Here is a 20,069-nt window from a genome sequence, read left to right as displayed (position 1 = left end):
GCAACTTTTAGCTGCAGCTGCTCTGGTCTGTGCAGTGGTTTATAGTGAAAAACCCAACAAAAAGAAGAGAAAACGCCACAGAATGTCGCTCGTTCTTCTACGTCCGCCGACATGTTTGTTATCGACTGTCTGCTTTCCTGTTTCTGATCTTGTCAGAGCTCATCTATTGGTTGTTGATTGTGTTACGTCACTGCAACCTGCGATAATATTAAACATTTTGATATGAGCCCAAGACTGGGGAAGGACTGGTATGAAACGCGGTCGCAGACTGCAGATTAACACCTTAAACTTAATGATCGAGATGACCGGAGCGCGCCGAGACTCCAGTCAGACTCCTAAACTATACTATTTTATTGCATCCAAAGAAATCGTATTAAACTGAGCTCTTCAGTTAATTCTCATGCAATGCAATGCAATCTCAAGTTGAATCCATGTAAAGCTCAGTAAAAGAACAGCAACCCGTTAAAAGAGAAAAAAGATAAATATCTCCTTCATTGTCTCTGGCTCTGTGGTTCTGTGTTTCTCTGCGGAAGCCATGATGCCGACAAAAACGGGTCGCAGGTTTCAGCTGAAAATTAGTCCAAAACAGGTCCGTCGGGGCCGGAATGTATCCATGGAAATCTATCGATGCATTTTCTGTACCTGCTTGAGCCAAAGCAGGACAGGGGGCGGAGCCTATCCCAGCTGCCATCAGGTGAGAGGCAGGGTACACCTGGACCAGTTCATGAACAGTTTTCATCCTGAATCAGCATCCAACTGGCAGCTGTAATCAGTGTGAAGAAGAAGAAGAAGAGACAGAGGAGCATTGCTTTCACGCAGGAAACATGATGAAGAGAGACGGACATTAATTAACTATTTATTAATATTATTATTAATGCATTTATTTCAGACAATTTATTGTGTGTATTTATTACAGGGTGCGATTTGTGAAAAAACAGAGGGGGGGGGGTCATTTTGAGAAAAATGATCACACAACAGTGTGCAAACTGTTGTGTAGATAAACCTCACACTTAGGCGGTAGGCGGTAGGCCTGTTTTGAACCTGAACTTAACCACTGCATCTGCAGAAATATTTTCTCAAAATATTGTTTTTAAATTTGTCAAATAAAAATAAAATTGTAATTCTTTCCCGATATCAGTTCAACAGAAAACATGAAATACCACAATGTGCTGCCAAGATGTTTGTTTTTCCTTTTTTTTCTTTTTTAATGGTTAATCGGGTTGACTATAGGTCAGACTATGAAAACAGTATATATTCTTTGTTGTGGTCCAGTAAAATATGACGATATGCCGCTCTGGATTATTCAAATTTTTTCTCTATTTGATTAAGCTTTTGTTTTGGCGCGGATGACGCAAACAGGAAGTTGGACTTGTGAAACGGAAGAAAATCCGGTTGGTTTTCAAAATAAAACTACTTTCAAAATGAACACGGACCCTTTGTATTTTGGTTGTTAATAATTACGATGTAATGGTGAAAATGCAGGGGGGATAAATCACCGGCAAATCACACCCTGTATAGATATTCTGAGTTTCCCAACGTTTTATACACATGTATCTTATTATTAAATCTGCTAACCCTACACACACACACACACACGTGTGCCGCCTTAATCAGAAATAGATATACATGTTCAATCAATCAATCAATGTTATTATATTGCATGTATATGTGTATATATATATATATATATATATATGAACATAAATATAGAAATATCTATATCTATATTTCTTATTAAGGCGGTGTCAGCCCTCCACAGTGATGAAAAAGATTCAGTGTTGATGTTTTCTTGGTCCACTGCTGCCATCTAGAGGAGTTGTGCCAAAGTCACTTTGCATCTGTCTCTATGCTGCCCTCTTGTGGCCATAAGCTGTAACTACATCTTCATTCAGGATGAACATTGAAACGTGGGAAATCTTTATAAAAGGAGGTTTTATGACGGAAGAGAGCAGTTATATTAATATTTTAACAACACTGTCATATTTAGTTAAGATTATGAATGCTGGAGTTTTACCACAGCTTACATTTCTTATCATTACTCAGTGAAGATGGATCGATGGAAAGATGGACCAGTTTCAAACCTGCACAGTAACTTTTAAAAACCTTTGAGGATGAAACTTCTCGTAAATATAGTTGTACTTTGTCAGTCTGAATGTTTTACTGAAAGCATTGTTGTCCCGTTGTGTCTGAAATGGAGTAAAATCTGTTTGTTATAAAGTCATTTTGTTCATATGATGAAGGCAACCAGCTGCAGTCCACAGATTCAGTCTTTATACTGTGAGCAGGGCGTTTCTGCCCTCTAGAGGCCACAGATGGTATCTACAGAAAAGGTAAAGCTGGAGATATTACAAATGACTGACACTTCCTGTAAGACTTTCAAAATAAAATCATATTAACGCTGTGCTGCACTTAACAGACGTAACATAAAGCTGTTTGATCTGATAACAGCGGAGAATTGTTTTACGGACTAGTGACTGAATGTAAATAAATTGGTGGCCTCTTTGTGTGAAAGGCGCAGTTTTTTCCTTCAAGTGTAAACCAAGCTGAGTTAGCGCTAGCTAGTTAACGGCAGTCAGCATCTTTGTTTTCTCTGCTTCTATTCAGCTGAAATGATGAGTCCAAAATGAGTGAATGTGGTGCTAAATCGTGGCTACTTCATGTGACAGTAAATTTAAACAGAACAGACTTTATATTTCTCGCTGTACCGTGGTTCTGGTAATCTAACTTCCGGTTAAATCAGAAAGCACTGATTAATGTAGCTGTGCAGTTTAACCGCTAGAGGGCAGTAATAAACGGCCATTTTATTTTCCAGCGCTTTTTCATGGCAGATATGAATGAATAAATACACACAATAACGTCTGTGTAATACAAACATGATGCATGATGAAACTCTGGACTGTAACACGTGTTTAGGTAGAATTAAGACTCTTCTCCGGGTTATGGAGGGACTTGTAATAAATGTTAATGGTTATTTTGGTTTTCCTCCATTTTCTTTCAGCTCTCCTGCATTTTTTTCATTTGTTTGATTCTCTCATTTCTCCACTTTGGTTTAGTTTTATCTTAGTTTTAAATGGAGCTGCAGCATCAATTGTCTGACTTCAGTTTGCTGTTAAAATAATCAACAACAAAATCACATGATGCAGGTAAAAATCAACTTTAACTTGCATAAGTCACCAGTTATTAAAAAGCTGTTATATTTGGAGCGTATCGATGTTAAAAAGTCAGAAAACTTGAGTAAAACAGGAAGGAGGCTTGGGTGGTCTGTAAACTGTGACACATGAGACAAACAAATGATGCTCAGAAGAAGAATTAAAAGGAACCATCTTTGTTAAAACTGAGCTTCGAGCAATCGATGCAGTTCCACAGCCTTTTTTGCCACCTTGACAGAAAATAAAGAATTACATGATATCTGTTACACATGATGAAATAAAGTTTGAAACATAACAGCTGGAAGCTTCAGGGATCTGCCTCTTTATGAATGAGTCCATCAGCAGCTGTCCATGAACACGGAGGAACATTTCTTCTCATCAGCAGCAGATCAAAGTGTTTCTGGTGTAAACTGTGGCAGAAACACACCTGGATCTCAGAGGCCTTTTCTGTACGACCCAGAGTCACTCAGCTGTAAACTAAACTGAACTAAAACTCATCGTTCTGATCATTTCTTACAGTTAAAGTGGTTTTAACGTGTTTTTTCCTGAGTGTTCAGTTGCTGCATCGTTACCCTGAGACAACATTCAGAATAAATACAGAGAACTCTTCACCTCCTCTTCATCATCAGATACTTTAGCAGAGGAAAGGCAGAGTCCTGATGACTGAGAGCCCTCCTGGAACTCTGTCAAAGCACCAAGAATGAAAGAAAGAGTGAAATGCTCTCAGAAAGAAGGCTGCTTGTTTGCTTCAGCAGCTCAGGCTGTCAGCAGAAGGCTTTAAGTCTGAAAGGGATTTTCTGAAGGCTGCAGTGAGCTCAAGAAGCAGCTCAGCTGTGAGCTCAGATGGTGCCAGCTGTTAGAGATCAGCTTGGGAAGGCAGAGGGACCGAGTTCAAGTCTTTACCAGGCTCCATTTTGAAGGACAAAACTCCAAAAAGAGACAAAAGCTTCAAGAAAGACCAAACTTCTGTCAGGAAGAAAAACTCCAGCTGTTAGAGATCAGCTTGGGAAGGCAAAGGGACCGAGTTCAAGTCTTCACCAGGCTCCATTTTGAAGGACAAAACTCCAAAAAAGAGACAAAAGCTTCAAGAAAGACCAAACTTCTGTCAGGAAGAACAACTCCAGCTTTTGGAGATCAGCTTGGGAAGGCAAAGGGACCGAGTTCAAGTCTTTACCAGGCTCCATTTTGAAGGACAAAACTCCAAAAAAGAGACAAAAGCTTCAAGAAAGACCAAACTTCTGTCAGGAAGAACAACTCCAGCTGTTGGAGATCAGCTTGGGAAGGCAAAAGGACCGAGTTCAAGTCTTTACCAGGCTCCATTTTGAAGGACAAAACTCCAAAAAAGAGACAAAAGCTTCAAGAAAGACCAAACTTCTGTCAGGAAGAACAACTCCAGCTGTTGGAGATCAGCTTGGGAAGGCAAAGGGACCGAGTTCAAGTCTTTACCAGGCTCCATTTTGAACGACAAAACTCAAAAAAAGAGACAAAAGCTTTAAGAAAGACCAAACTTCTGTCAGGAAGAACAACTCCAGCTGTTAGAGATCAGCTTGGGAAGGCAAAGGGACCGAGTTCAAGTCTTTACCAGGCTCCATTTTGAACGACAAAACTCAAAAAAAGAGACAAAAGCTTTAAGAAAGACCAAACTTCTGTCAGGAAGAACAACTCCAGCTGTTAGAGATCAGCTTGGGAAGGCAGAGGGACCGAGTTCAAGTCTTTACCAGGCTCCATTTTGAACGACAAAACTCAAAAAAAGAGACAAAAGCTTTAAGAAAGACCAAACTTCTGTCAGGAAGAACAACTCCAGCTGTTAGAGATCAGCTTGGGAAGGCAAAGGGACCGAGTTCAAGTCTTTACCAGGCTCCATTTTGAACGACAAAACTCAAAAAAAGAGACAAAAGCTTTAAGAAAGACCAAACTTCTGTCAGGAAGAACAACTCCAGCTGTTAGAGATCAGCTTGGGAAGGCAGAGGGACCGAGTTCAAGTCTTTACCAGGCTCCATTTTGAACGACAAAACTCCAAAAAAGAGACAAAAGCTTCAAGAAAGACCAAACTTCTGTCAGGAAGAAACACTCCAGCTGTTAGAGATCAGCTTGGGAAGGCAAAGGGACCGAGTTCAAGTCTTTACCAGGCTCCATTTTGAAGGACAAAACTCCAAAAAAGAGACAAAAGCTTCAAGAAAGACCAAACTTCTGTCAGGAAGAACAACTCCAGCTGTTGGAGATCAGCTTGGGAAGGCAAAAGGACCGAGTTCAAGTCTTTACCAGGCTCCATTTTGAAGGACAAAACTCCAAAAAAGAGACAAAAGCTTCAAGAAAGACCAAACTTCTGTCAGGAAGAACAACTCCAGCTGTTGGAGATCAGCTTGGGAAGGCAAAGGGACCGAGTTCAAGTCTTTACCAGGCTCCATTTTGAACGACAAAACTCAAAAAAAGAGACAAAAGCTTTAAGAAAGACCAAACTTCTGTCAGGAAGAACAACTCCAGCTGTTAGAGATCAGCTTGGGAAGGCAAAGGGACCGAGTTCAAGTCTTTACCAGGCTCCATTTTGAACGACAAAACTCAAAAAAAGAGACAAAAGCTTTAAGAAAGACCAAACTTCTGTCAGGAAGAACAACTCCAGCTGTTAGAGATCAGCTTGGGAAGGCAGAGGGACCGAGTTCAAGTCTTTACCAGGCTCCATTTTGAACGACAAAACTCAAAAAAAGAGACAAAAGCTTTAAGAAAGACCAAACTTCTGTCAGGAAGAACAACTCCAGCTGTTAGAGATCAGCTTGGGAAGGCAAAGGGACCGAGTTCAAGTCTTTACCAGGCTCCATTTTGAACGACAAAACTCAAAAAAAGAGACAAAAGCTTTAAGAAAGACCAAACTTCTGTCAGGAAGAACAACTCCAGCTGTTAGAGATCAGCTTGGGAAGGCAGAGGGACCGAGTTCAAGTCTTTACCAGGCTCCATTTTGAACGACAAAACTCCAAAAAAGAGACAAAAGCTTCAAGAAAGACCAAACTTCTGTCAGGAAGAAACACTCCAGCTGTTAGAGATCAGCTTGGGAAGGCAAAGGGACCGAGTTCAAGTCTTTACCAGGCTCCATTTTGAAGGACAAAACTCCAAAAAAGAGACAAAAGCTTCAAGAAAGACCAAACTTCTGTCAGGAAGAACAACTCCAGCTGTTAGAGATCAGCTTGGGAAGGCAAAGGGACCGAGTTCAAGTCTTTACCAGGCTCCATTTTGAACGACAAAACTCAAAAAAAGAGACAAAAGCTTTAAGAAAGACCAAACTTCTGTCAGGAAGAACAACTCCAGCTGTTAGAGATCAGCTTGGGAAGGCAGAGGGACCGAGTTCAAGTCTTTACCAGGCTCCATTTTGAACGACAAAACTCAAAAAAAGAGACAAAAGCTTTAAGAAAGACCAAACTTCTGTCAGCAAGAACAACTCCAGCTGTTAGAGATCAGCTTGGGAAGGCAGAGGGACCGAGTTCAAGTCTTTACCAGGCTCCATTTTGAACGACAAAACTCCAAAAAAGAGACAAAAGCTTCAAGAAAGACCAAACTTCTGTCAGGAAGAAACACTCCAGCTGTTAGAGATCAGCTTGGGAAGGCAAAGGGACCGAGTTCAAGTCTTTACCAGGCTCCATTTTGAAGGACAAAACTCCAAAAAAGAGACAAAAGCTTCAAGAAAGACCAAACTTCTGTCAGGAAGAACAACTCCAGCTGTTGGAGATCAGCTTGGGAAGGCAAAGGGACCGAGTTCAAGTCTTTACCAGGTTCCATTTTGTAGGACAAAACTCCAAAAAAGAGACAAAAGCTTCAAGAAAGACCAAACTTCTGTCAGGAAGAACAACTCCAGCTGTTAGAGATCAGCTTGGGAAGGCAGAGGGACAGAGTTCAAGTCTTTACCAGGCTCCATTTTGAAGGACAAAACTCCAAAAAAGAGACAAAAGCTTCAAGAAAGACCAAACTTCTGTCAGGAGGAACAACTCCAGCTGTTAGAGATCAGCTTGGGAAGGCAGAGGGACCGAGTTCAAGTCTTTACCAGGCTCCATTTTGAACGACAAAACTCAAAAAAAGAGACAAAAGCTTTAAGAAAGACCAAACTTCTGTCAGGAAGAACAACTCCAGCTGTTAGAGATCAGCTTGGGAAGGCAAAGGGACCGAGTTCAAGTCTTTACCAGGTTCCACTCAAACATGTCTTCAACTTCTAAACCAACAACTCAAATGCAGAGATAAAAGCTTCTGGCCGGAGGAGGCAGTAGAGTGGAAGATTAGCTCAGGCTGCTGCATGAAGGTTTCTGGTTTGGAGGACGCTGGTTCGATGCCCACAGTCAAAGCAACATCTGCTTATTGTATTAGATTATTCTAATGAGTCTAAAGGAGTTTTTCTGAGACAGAAACGGACTGATTCCAGACCTCTGAAGTGTGACGGAGTAGCTTGGTGGCATCATGGTAGATGTCAGAGACAGAGAGCTGTAGCTGGAGAAGACCTGGTTTGAGTCCAGGAGCTGTCAGAGAAGAAGAACAGGGGGGAGAGGAGAGGGGGGAGGAGAGAGATTAGAGAGAGGAAGAGGAGTGGATAGAGAGAGAGAGGGAGAAGAAGATAGAGAGGCTGAGATAGACCTGGTTTGAGTCCAGGAGCTGTCAGAGAGAGTTAAGGAAGAGAAAGAGGAAGAGGAGTGTTTAGAGAGAGAGATTAGACAGTTAAGATAGAGAGGCTGAGATAGACCTGGTTTGAGTCCAGGAGCCGTCAGAGAGAGTTAAGGAAGAGGAAGAGGAGTGGATAGAGAGAGGGTGAGAAGAAGATAGAGATGGGAGGAGGCAGGAGGAAGAAGATACTGGTGAAGAAGAGAAGAAGAAGAAGAAGACAGAGAGTGGGGCCAGGTGGCCCCCAGAGAGTTCCAGAGGCAAAAGTAGGGGGTTATGATGAGATTTTACAGTTATATTGGATTGTTTTAGTTTAGATTGTTAGTATATTTACATTAGTTATAGTTATAACTATTAGTTATAGTTATATTAGTTACATAACTGTAAAATCTCAGCATAACCCCCTACTTTTGCCTCTGGAACTCTCTGGGGGCCACCTGGCCCCACTCTCTGTCTTCTTCTTCTCTTCTTCACCATTATCTTCTTCCTCCTGCCTCCTCCCATCTCTATCTTCTTCTCACCCTCTCTCTAAACACTCCTCTTCCTCTTTCTCTTTCTTAACTCTCTCTCTGACAGCTCCTGGACTCAAACCAGGTCTATCTCAGCCTCTCTATCTTCTTCTCCCTCTCTATCCACTCCTCTTCCTCTCTCTAATCTCTCTTCTCCCCCCTCTCCCGCCTGTTCTTTTTCTCTGACAGTTCCTGGACTCAAACCAGGTCTTTCTCCAGCTACAGCTCTCTGTCTCTGACATCTACCATGATGCCACCAAGCCCTCTGGGCATCTGGAGAAGTTCTCGGAGCGCTTTTAAATCTTCCTCCAGGTGTTGGACTGTAAAAGTCATTAAAGTTTAAAGTGTCCACCTGACAGCAGCCACAGCTGGAGCCTTTGCAGCTGTGGGCTTTGATCCCAACTCTCCCAAACAGCAGCTCAGTGTTTTATCAGCCTGAGCTATCTGCCCTTTAACGCTCTCACACAAAGCTCACTTTGGTTGTTGGTCCCTGACAGAAATGATGATTATATTCCTTAAAGAATGAAGGCTGGCAGCCCACAGAGCATCTGAGGGAACTGAACCTGTGATGAGTGCAACCCCAGGCAGCGTCCCATCATCCTGAGCTACTCTCTCTGAGTATTTCCACGTCTCAGAGGCTCAAAGCTTTCACCCAACAGCCTGAGCTGTTCAGCTACTCACTGAAAGGTTGAATCCTAAAGTTTCTCTTTTTATTTTGGCTTCAAAAAGCCCAGCCGACTCTGAGCTGAACAACCTGCCTCCTTCTATAAAAGCCATCCCCAGGAGTTGAACCCCCCCTCTGCTTCCAGAAGCTGCTCCGTATGCACCTGAGCCTCCAAACCACAGCTTCAGCCTCCTTTCTGAGCTGCTTCCATCCTTCTGTTCGGATGCTGAACTGCAGAGTTTATTGCTTTAAGAGCTTTGATCCCTCGTCTTCACAAACTAAAAGCTGCTCAGTTTGAGCCATTAAACCAGAGACTTTGCACCTTAAAGCTTTTCACTCTTTACTTTGGCCTCTAAAACCTGAAGACATTTAAATTCTTTAAGCAGCTCACAGGACTTGAAACTATGAGCTCCGAGTCCCAAAGCAGTTTATTGAGCCTCTGAGTTACGGCTCTGCTGGTTTGAGCTGCTTTTCTTGGCACTTTGTACCTGAGACTGATGACCACAGTGTTTTAATGTTTCCTGGGAAGCAGCTTTGCTCATCAACTGTCTTTGGTTTGTTCAGCTGTGTTGGGTTGGGACTGTTCTGTCTCATGCTCTGTATCCAGATAAAGACCTGAGAGTCCAGTCTCCAGAGAGGATCCTCTGTGATCAGACAGTCTGCAAACGGACAAATCACTCATTCTGAACAGAAAACCTTTTTCTGGCGACTGAAGATAGTTCTTTATTCCTCTGGCTGGATGTTTGGGCCGGTTGTCCTGCTGCAGAATGAATGTGGGACCGATCAGAGCCCAAATAAAATGGCCGTTTATTACTAACCTCTAGCGGTTAAACTGCACAGCTACATTAATCAGTGCTTTCTGATTTAACCGGAAGTTAGATTACCAGAACTACGGTACAGCGAGAAATATAAAGTCTGTTCTGTTTAAATTTACTGTCACATGAAGTAGCCACGATTTAGCACCACATTCACTCATTTTGGACTCATCATTTCAGCTGAATAGAAGCAGAGAAAACAAAGATGCTAACTGCCGTTAACTAGCTAGCGCTAACTCAGCTTGGTTTACACTTGAAGGAAAAAACTGCGCCTTTCACACAAAGAGGCCACCAATTTATTTACAGTCAGTCACTAATCCGTAAAACAATTCTCCGCTGTTATCAGATCAAATAGCTTTATGTTACGTCTGTTAAGTGCAGCACAGCGTTAATATAATTTTATTTTGAAAGTCTTACAGGAAGTGCCAGTCATTTGTAATATCTCTATTTTTACCTTTTCTGTAGATACCATCTGTGGCCGCTAGAGGGCAGAAACGCCCTGCTCACAGTATAAAGACTGAATCTGTGGACTGCAGCTGGTTGCCTTCATCATATGAACAAAATGACTTTATAACAAACAGATTTCACTCCATTTCAGACACAACGGGACAACAATGCTTTCAGTAAAACATTCAGACTGACAAAGTACAACTATATTTGTGAGGAGTTTCATCCTTAAAGGTTTTTAACAGTTACTGTGCAGGTTTGAAACTGGTCCATCTTTCCATCGATCCATCTTCACTGAGTAATGATAAGAAATGTAAGCTGTGGTAAAACTCCAGCATTCATAATCTTAACTAAATATGACAGTGTTGTTAAAATATTAATATAACTGCTCTTTTCCATCATAAAACCTTATTTTATAAAGATTTCCCACGTTTCAATGTTCATCCTGACTGAAGGTGTAGTTACAGCTTATGGCCACAGGAGGGCAGCATAGAGACAGATGCAAACTGTCTGTCAAGTCAGCAGTGACGCAATTAGATATCACTTCCGGTAAGGACATAAAAAATAAAAGCTTCCCAAATAATTAATTGTCAGATAAACAAGCAAACACTCCCAAAGTATCAGATACACTTTTTACTATTTCGGTTTGTTGGTTTCATTTTTATATTAGTAAACTTCTCCAGTGGATCAGTCTAACTGCTGGAACAGAAAATATTACCATATTACAGAAAAGGCCTCTGAGATCCAGGTGTGTTTCTGCCACAGAGTCACTCAGCTGTAAACTAAACTGAACTAAAACTCATCGTTCTGATAATTTCTTACAGTTAAAGTGGTTTTAACGTGTTTTTTCCTGAGTGTTCAGTTGCTGCATCGTTACCCTGAGACGACATTCAGAATAAATACAGAGAACTCTTCACCTCCTCTTCATCATCCTTCCTTCATCATCCGAGTCCTTATGACTGAGAGCCCTCCTGTAACTTTGTCAGTTATTTGGATCAGTTTTCTCTCTGAGTTGAACTCTGAATGGCAGCTTCCATCTTTAAAGGACTGGAAGAGGAAGAAGTTTCCAAGGAATCATTCAGAAGAGTTTCAACCAGAAAGTGACTGAATCCATGAATCTGAAAAGGTGTTTCTGAGTGAAAGAGACAGACATGTAGAGACTGAACTATCTGTTCAACAGTGATTCTCTGACAGGAGGAAACTCTTTATGCTCAACACAGAGACACTGAGGAACCAGAGGACCAGGACCTGAACCCAGGAAGCAGAGGTTCTTCTTCAGTGAATGTGGTGTTGAAGGTGTGGAGGTGGATCAGTGTGTCAGAGGAGACTCTGTAGAAGGACAGAGTGCCAGCAGGACGGTCCAAATACACTGCTACTCTGTTAGAGACGGAGGAGGAGGAGGAGGAGGAGGAGGAGGAGGAGATGATGTCTGTTCCTCTGTTATTGTGCCAGACAGAGTAACGTCCATCACAGCAGATCAGACTCCAGGACTGATCGTTCCGTCCAAACACACAGTCTCTGCCTCCTCTCCGGCTGATTCTTCTGTAACTCACTGATATAAAAACTCTTCCTCTCCACTCGACCTCCCAGAAACAGCGACCAGTCAGAACATTTCTGCACAGCAGCTGAGGCCAGAAATCAAATCTGTCTGGATGATCAGGATATGACTGAACCTCCTCCACCTATGTCACCTTCCTGTTGTCAGACAGTTTCAGTCTCCTGCTCACTGTGTTTGTGTCGATGGTGAGTCGACAGGAATCTGATGGAGAGAACAAACACAATCCAGCTGCAGTTATTGATCTATCATCTGTTCACTTTGATCAGTGAGGGATGTGACAGTGAAGATGGCTGGATGTCATGAATCAGATGAAGAACACACTTACACTTCCTCAGACCTGGTGTCAGCCATCGTTCTCCAGCAGGCTCCACCCTGAAAGGAGGAAAAGAACTGCTAGATTTTTCAGGACTCCACAACTAGTATCTAGAATGAGCCAGTCACATTCCAGCTTATGCTGGAGAAGTTGTGGAGCACATCCTGCCAATCAGAGCCATTTATTCTGGTTCTGTCCCAAACTAAAGACACTCTGGGGAGAGGTCTTTGATGCTCTTAAAGAGCTTTTCCAGCAGGATATACCTCGGGATCCTGCTGTGGCTCTATTAGGAGTGATGCCTAAAGGATTGAATGGGGGGGCAGAGAAACATCTTTTAAATATATTACTTACAGCAGCACTGAAGTGTGCAACTGTTAGATGGTTGAAACCAGCCCCCCCTTCATATAACAAATGGATCCAGAAGGTTTGGGACCTCTATCAGATGGAGCACATTTGTAAGCCCCAGAATTGAAGGGAGTTAGAGGAGTTTTTCCTTCAAAGTCATTCAAAAAGCTGCTGAGACCTCCTCACACTGAGGATAAATCCCTCAGAGTTCACTGAGAGCGAAGCACCGCTGCTGTGGAGTACGGCGACTCTCGTGCACGACTTTAGAAGCGCTCAGCGCGGTGAGCGCTTCTAAAGTCTGTTTGAGTGCAGGCGGTCACACAGCCAAGCCGCAACTTCACTTAGCATTAGCACACTGAGGCTAACCGTAACACTCTGAAGCGGATTAAACTCACTTCGGTAGCTTTTAACCGGCCACCGCTCAGCAGCAGTAAGAGTATTTATGGCTGACTCTATCCAGAGCTCAAGCAGGAGCTTTCTGACGTTATTTTATCCAAGAGCGAACCTTTTTCTCTTTTTCTCTCTTCTTTTTCTGATGTCTGAACGCAGAAAGAGGTTCTAACCCGGGACAGGAAGTGGGTGGAACTGATGGCGCTAGAAGTGATTTGATTGGTTTTGAGGTGTCTGATATTTACCACGTGTGCAAAGTTGTTTTGGGAAGTGATAAGAAGTCTGAGAACTAGCAGCTGTGTCGGGGAGTCTCGAGCTAAATCAGGACACTGAGAATAACAGACTCCCCAGTTAGTTTGTCCAGAAGAGGCTCAATAGATACGAACATCCGGGCTTCGTGGCTGCTGATGGGAACATGCAACATCTTCAAGGTCACCAAGAAGCAGCAGATTCTACTTTATTAGAGAAGCACCCACAGTAAGGCAGATTTTAGGGAGTTTTACCTGAGATTGTGTGGATCCTTCAGTGCGGCCCTCAGCAGCTTCACTCCTGAGGCTCCTGGATGGTTGTAGCTCAGGTCCAGCTCTCTCAGATGGGAGGGGTTGGAGGTCACAGCTTCAGCCAGAGAAGCACAGCCTTCCTCTGTGATCAGACATCCTGACAGGCTGCAGGCACACAGAACAACACTCATGGCAGATGGTACACACTATGCAGTCCATGCTCAGCATGGGTATATGTTGCCATTATAAGTGACAGTTCTGCAGATCAGCCTCTAAAGACTGAAACAATGACACTGAGGAATGGAGGGAGAGTCAAGCTGGGTGTGAATTACGGATTTTGACTCATCTACCAACTTTGGCTGGCTGTTAGATTATTACAGCATCCTAGCTGTGGTGCAAATGAAACCAAAGAAAAATCCCACGAGGGAGCTCCCTAATCCATAAAACCCACAGATAACCCCTTCAACTGGCTGCTCTGAATGTGTCTGTTGGCTTTCAGCTCCAACAGGTCATGAGTAGGATTTGACAAAAGACAACAAAAAGATCCTCTTGACAGGTTTTCCGTCGTCTTACAGCCGGTTGGAAACCTGACGAAAGACGGGAATCAATCCTGACCTGAGTGCTTCCAGTCTGCAGTTTGGATTCTTCAGTCCAGCAGACACCCGCTTCACTCCTGAATCCTGCAGGTTGTTGTTACTCAGGTCCAGTTCTGTCAGCCTGGAGGACGGGGAGCTGAGAGCTGAGGACAGAGCTGCGCATCCTTCATCTGAGAGGTTACAGATGCTCAGCCTGAAGCGGGAGCGGGAGGGAGCGGGCAGGAGCGAGCTGGAGTGGGAGGGAGCGGGAGGGAGCTAGCAATATGACCTTTGCCGCGGGCAGAAGCAGGAGGGAGCGGGCGGGAGTTAAACTGTCAACAAATGTAGACATTTTTAAATCCAGGTTAAAAACATTTCTTTTCTCATGTGTTTGTGCATGAAATCTGCACGATATCTTTAACTTATCCAGACTGTTGCTTGTTTTAATAATTTTAATTAAATTTTTATTATTTCATTTCTTTCTTTTACAGTTTTAAATAAATAAAAGGCTTAAAATTCATAAAATAAATGAATAACCCCCGATGGTTGACTTCTAAATTGGATTAGACGGGTTAGGGGTTAGGGTTAGGACGTAGGACATGTTTTGTAATTATACCACAACCAGCAATTGTACATGAAATGTGCTACACAAATACATTTGACTTTAAGTTTAGCTCATGGAAAATGGGAGCAAAAAGAAAACTTGCGTTCATATTTTTGTTCATTGTATGTAAATGTGGTCCTGAGAATTGTTAAAAGTTGTAAATTTGCATGCGTGGGTTTTTTAGGGTTAGGTCAGAGAATAGAGGTGTGAATGTGAGACAATGTGGCTCAACAAGTGTTAGGTTGGTGAAACCAACATTAACAGAGAGCAGAAGATGTTCAGGCAGGTAAACCATTCACAGGTGACAGCTTTAGGTTGGTGAAACCAACATTAACAGAGATCAGAAGATGTTCAAGCAGGTAAACCATTCACAGCGGGAGCGGGTGGGAGCGGGTGGGAGCGGGCGGTAGCGGGCGGGAGCGGGAGGGAGTGAGCGGGAGCGGGCGGGAGCGGGAGGGAGTGAGCGGGACAGGGCAGGAGCGGGAGGGAGCGGGCAGAAGCGGGAGGGAGCGGGCGGGAGCGGGAGGGAGCGGGCGGGAGAGGTAAGGAGTGGGTGGGAGCGAGCGGGAAAGGGCGGGAGCGGGTGGGAGCGAGTAGTATGAACTTTGCCGCAGGCAGAAGCGGGAGGGAGTGGGCGGGAGCAGGAGGGAGCGGGCGGGAGCGGGTGGGAGCGAGCGGGAGCGGGAGGGAGTGGGCGGGAGCGAGCGTGACTGGGAGGGAGCGAGAAGTATGAACTTTGCCGCGGGCGGAAGCGGGAGGGAGCGGGCGGGAGCGGGAGGGAGTGAACGGGACCGGGCAGGAGCGGGAGGGAGTGGGCAGTAGGAACTTTGCCGCGGGAAGGAGCGGGAGGGAGCGGGCGGGAGCGAGCGGGAGCAGGAGAGAGCGAGCGAGAGCTGGCGGGAGCGGGCGGGAGCGAGCATTATGACCTTTGCCGCGGGAAGAAGCGGGAGGGAGGGGGCGGGAGCGGGAGGGAGCAAGCGATATGAACTTGGCCGAAGGCAGAAGTGGGAGGGAGGGGGCGGGACCGAGCGGGAGCGGGCGGGGAGCGAGCGGGAGCGGGAGGGAGCGGGAGGGAGCGGGCGGGAGAGGTAAGGAGTGGGTGGGAGCGAGCGGGAAAGGGCGGGAGCGGGTGGGAGCGAGCAATATGAACTTTGCCGCGGGCAGAAGCAGGAGGGAGTGGGCAGGAGCGAGCGGGAGCAGGAGGGAGCGGGCGGAATCGAGCGGGAGCGAGCGGGAGCGAGCAATATGAACTTTGCTGTGGGCAGAAGCGAGAGGGAGCGGGCGGGAGTGAGCGGGAGCGGGAGGGAGCGGGCGGAATCGAGCGGGAGCGGGCGGGTGCGGGAGGGAGCGGGCGGGAGCGAGAGGGAGCGGGAGGGAGCGGGCAATATGAACTTTGCCGCGGGCAGAAGTGGGAGGGAGCGGGCGGGAGCGGGAGGGAGCGAGCGATATGAACTTTGCCGCGGGCAGAAGTGGGAGGGAGCGGGAGGGAGCGGGAGCGGGAGGGAGCGAGCAATATGAACTTTGCCGCGGGCAGAAGCGGGAGGGAGTGGGCGGGAGCGGGAGGGAGCGGGTGGGAGCGAGCAATATGAACTTTGCCGCGGGCAGAAGCGGGAGGGAGTGGGCAGAAGCGGGAGGGAGCGGGCGGGAGTGGGAGGGAGTGGGAGGGAGCGGGCGGGAGAGGTAAGGAGTGGGTGGGAGCGAGCGGGAAAGGGCGGGAGCGGGTGGGAGCGAGCAATATGAACTTTGCCGCGGGCAGAAGCAGGAGGGAGTGGGCAGGAGCGAGCGGGAGCAGGAGGGAGCGGGCGGAATCGAGCGGGAGCGAGCGGGAGCGAGCAATATGAACTTTGCTGTGGGCAGAAGCGAGAGGGAGCGGGCGGGAGTGAGCGGGAGCGGGAGGGAGCGGGCGGAATCGAGCGGGAGCGGGCGGGTGCGGGAGGGAGCGGGCGGGAGCGAGAGGGAGCGGGAGGGAGCGGGCAATATGAACTTTGCCGCGGGCAGAAGTGGGAGGGAGCGGGCGGGAGCGGGAGGGAGCGAGCGATATGAACTTTGCCGCGGGCAGAAGTGGGAGGGAGCGGGAGGGAGCGGGAGCGGGAGGGAGCGAGCAATATGAACTTTGCCGCGGGCAGAAGCGGGAGGGAGTGGGCGGGAGCGGGAGGGAGCGGGTGGGAGCGAGCAATATGAACTTTGCCGCGGGCAGAAGCGGGAGGGAGTGGGCAGAAGCGGGAGGGAGCGGGCGGGAGTGGGAGGGAGTGGGAGGGAGCGGGCGGGAGAGGTAAGGAGTGGGTGGGAGCGAGCGGGAAAGGGCGGGAGCGGGTGGGAGCGAGCAATATGAACTTTGCCGCGGGCAGAAGCAGGAGGGAGTGGGCAGGAGCGAGCGGGAGCAGGAGGGAGCGGGCGGAATCTAGCGGGAGCGAGCGGGAGCGAGCAATATGAACTTTGCTGTGGGCAGAAGCGAGAGGGAGCGGGCGGGAGCGGGAGGGAGCGGGAGGGAGCGGGCAATATGAACTTTGCCGCGGGCAGAAGTGGGAGGGAGCGGGTGGGAGCGGGAGGGAGCGAGCGATATGAACTTTGCCGCGGGCAGAAGTGGGAGGGAGCGGGTGGGAGCGGGAGGGAGCGAGCAATATGAACTTTGCCGCGGGCAGAAGCGGGAGGGAGTGGGCAGAAGCGGGAGGGAGCGGGCGGGAGTGGGAGGGAGTGGGCGGGAGTTAAACTGTCAACAAATGTAGACACTTTTAAATCCAGGTTAAAAACATTTCTTTTCTCATGTGTTTTTGCATGAAATCTGCACGATATCTTTAACTTATCCAGACTGTTGCTTGTTTTAATAATTTTAATTAAATTTTTATTATTTCATTTCTTTCTTTTACAGTTTTAAATAAATAAAAGGCGTAAAATTCATAAAATAAATGAATAACCCCCGATGGTTGACTTCTAAATTGGATCAGACGGGTTAGGGGTTAGAGTTAGGACGTATGACATGTTTTGTAATTTTACCACAACCAGCAATTGTATATGAAATGTGCTACACAAATACATTTGACTTTAAGTTTAGCTCATGGAAAATGGGAGCAAAAAGAAAACTTGCGTTCATATTTTTGTTCATTGTATGTAAATGTGGTCCTGAGAATTGTTAAAAGTTGTAAATTTGCATGCGTGGGTTTTATAGGGTTAGGTCAGAGAATAGAGGTGTGAATGTGAGACAATGTGGCTAAACAAGTGTTAGGTTGGTGAAACCAACATTAACAGAGAGCAGAAGATGTTCAGGCAGGTAAACCATTCACAGGTGACAGCTTTAGGTTGGTGAAACCAACATTAACAGAGATCAGAAGATGTTCAAGCAGGTAAACCATTCACAGCGGGAGCGGGCGGGACCGGGTAGGAGCGGGCGGGTGCGGGTAGGAGCGGGAGCGGGATGGAGCGGTACCGGGAGAGAGCGGGCGGGAGCGGGAGGGAGTGAGCGGTTAAACTGTCAACAAATGTAGACACTTTTAAATCCAGGTTAAAAACATTTCTTTTCTCATGTGTTTTTGCATGAAATCTGCACGATATCTTTAACTTATCCAGACTGTTGCTTGTTTTAATAATTTTAATTAAATTTTTATTATTTCATTTCTTTTTTTTACAGTTTTAAATAAATAAAAGGCTTAAAATTCATAAAATAAATGAATAACCCCCGATGGTTGACTTCTAAATTGGATTAGACGGGTTAGGGGTTAGGGTTAGGACGTAGGACATGTTTTGTAATTATACCACAACCAGCAATTGTACATGAAATGTGCTACACAAATACATTTGACTTTAAGTTTAGCTCATGGAAAATGGGAGCAAAAAGAAAACTTGCGTTCATATTTTTGTTCATTGTATGTAAATGTGGTCCTGAGAATTGTTAAAAGTTGTAAATTTGCATGCGTGGGTTTTATAGGGTTAGGTCAGAGAATAGAGGTGTGAATGTGAGACAATGTGGCTAAACAAGTGTTAGGTTGGTGAAACCAACATTAACAGAGAGCAGAAGATGTTCAGGCAGGTAAACCATTCACAGGTGACAGCTTTAGGTTGGTGAAACCAACATTAACAGAGATCAGAAGATGTTCAAGCAGGTAAACCATTCACAGCGGGAGCGGGCGGGACCGGGTAGGAGCGGGCGGGTGCGGGTAGGAGCGGGAGCGGGATGGAGCGGTACCGGGAGAGAGCGGGCGGGAGCGGGAGGGAGTGAGCGGTTAAACTGTCAACAAATGTAGACACTTTTAAATCCAGGTTAAAAACATTTCTTTTCTCATGTGTTTTTGCATGAAATCTGCACGATATCTTTAACTTATCCAGACTGTTGCTTGTTTTAATAATTTTAATTAAATTTTTATTATTTCATTTCTTTTTTTTACAGTTTTAAATAAATAAAAGGCTTAAAATTCATAAAATAAATGAATAACCCCCGATGGTTGACTTCTAAATTGGATTAGACGGGTTAGGGGTTAGGGTTAGGACGTAGGACATGTTTTGTAATTATACCACAACCAGCAATTGTACATGAAATGTGCTACACAAATACATTTGACTTTAAGTTTAGCTCATGGAAAATGGGAGCAAAAAGAAAACTTGCGTTCATATTTTTGTTCATTGTATGTAAATGTGGTCCTGAGAATTGTTAAAAGTTGTAAATTTGCATGCGTGGGTTTTTTAGGGTTAGGTCAGAGAATAGAGGTGTGAATGTGAGACAATGTGGCTCAACAAGTGTTAGGTTGGTGAAACCAACATTAACAGAGAGCAGAAGATGTTCAGGCAGGTAAACCATTCACAGGTGACAGCTTTAGGTTGGTGAAACCAACATTAACAGAGATCAGAAGATGTTCAAGCAGGTAAACCATTCACAGCGGGAGCGGGTGGGAGCGGGCGGTAGCGGGCGGGAGCGGGAGGGAGTGAGCGGGAGCGGGCGGGAGCGGGAGGGAGTGAGCGGGACCGGGCAGGAGCGGGAGGGAGCGGGAGGGAGCGGGCGGGAGAGGTAAGGAGTGGGTGGGAGCGAGCGGGAAAGGGCGGGAGCGGGTGGGAGCGAGCAATATGAACTTTGCCGCGGGCAGAAGCAGGAGGGAGTGGGCAGGAGCGAGCGGGAGCAGGAGGGAGCGGGCGGAATCTAGCGGGAGCGAGCGGGAGCGAGCAATATGAACTTTGCTGTGGGCAGAAGCGAGAGGGAGCGGGCGGGAGCGGGAGGGAGCGGGAGGGAGCGGGCAATATGAACTTTGCCGCGGGCAGAAGTGGGAGGGAGCGGGTGGGAGCGGGAGGGAGCGAGCGATATGAACTTTGCCGCGGGCAGAAGTGGGAGGGAGCGGGTGGGAGCGGGAGGGAGCGAGCAATATGAACTTTGCCGCGGGCAGAAGCGGGAGGGAGTGGGCAGAAGCGGGAGGGAGCGGGCGGGAGTGGGAGGGAGTGGGCGGGAGTTAAACTGTCAACAAATGTAGACACTTTTAAATCCAGGTTAAAAACATTTCTTTTCTCATGTGTTTTTGCATGAAATCTGCACGATATCTTTAACTTATCCAGACTGTTGCTTGTTTTAATAATTTTAATTAAATT

The sequence above is a fragment of the Leuresthes tenuis genome, unplaced genomic scaffold, assembly GCF_036924035.1.
Source record: "Leuresthes tenuis unplaced genomic scaffold, fLeuTen1.0.hap1 SCAF_23, whole genome shotgun sequence".
NCBI classification, from domain to species: Eukaryota; Metazoa; Chordata; class Actinopteri; order Atheriniformes; family Atherinopsidae; genus Leuresthes; species Leuresthes tenuis.
The sequence above is the reverse complement of the archived record's forward strand: the minus strand, read 5'-3'. Positions refer to the sequence as shown.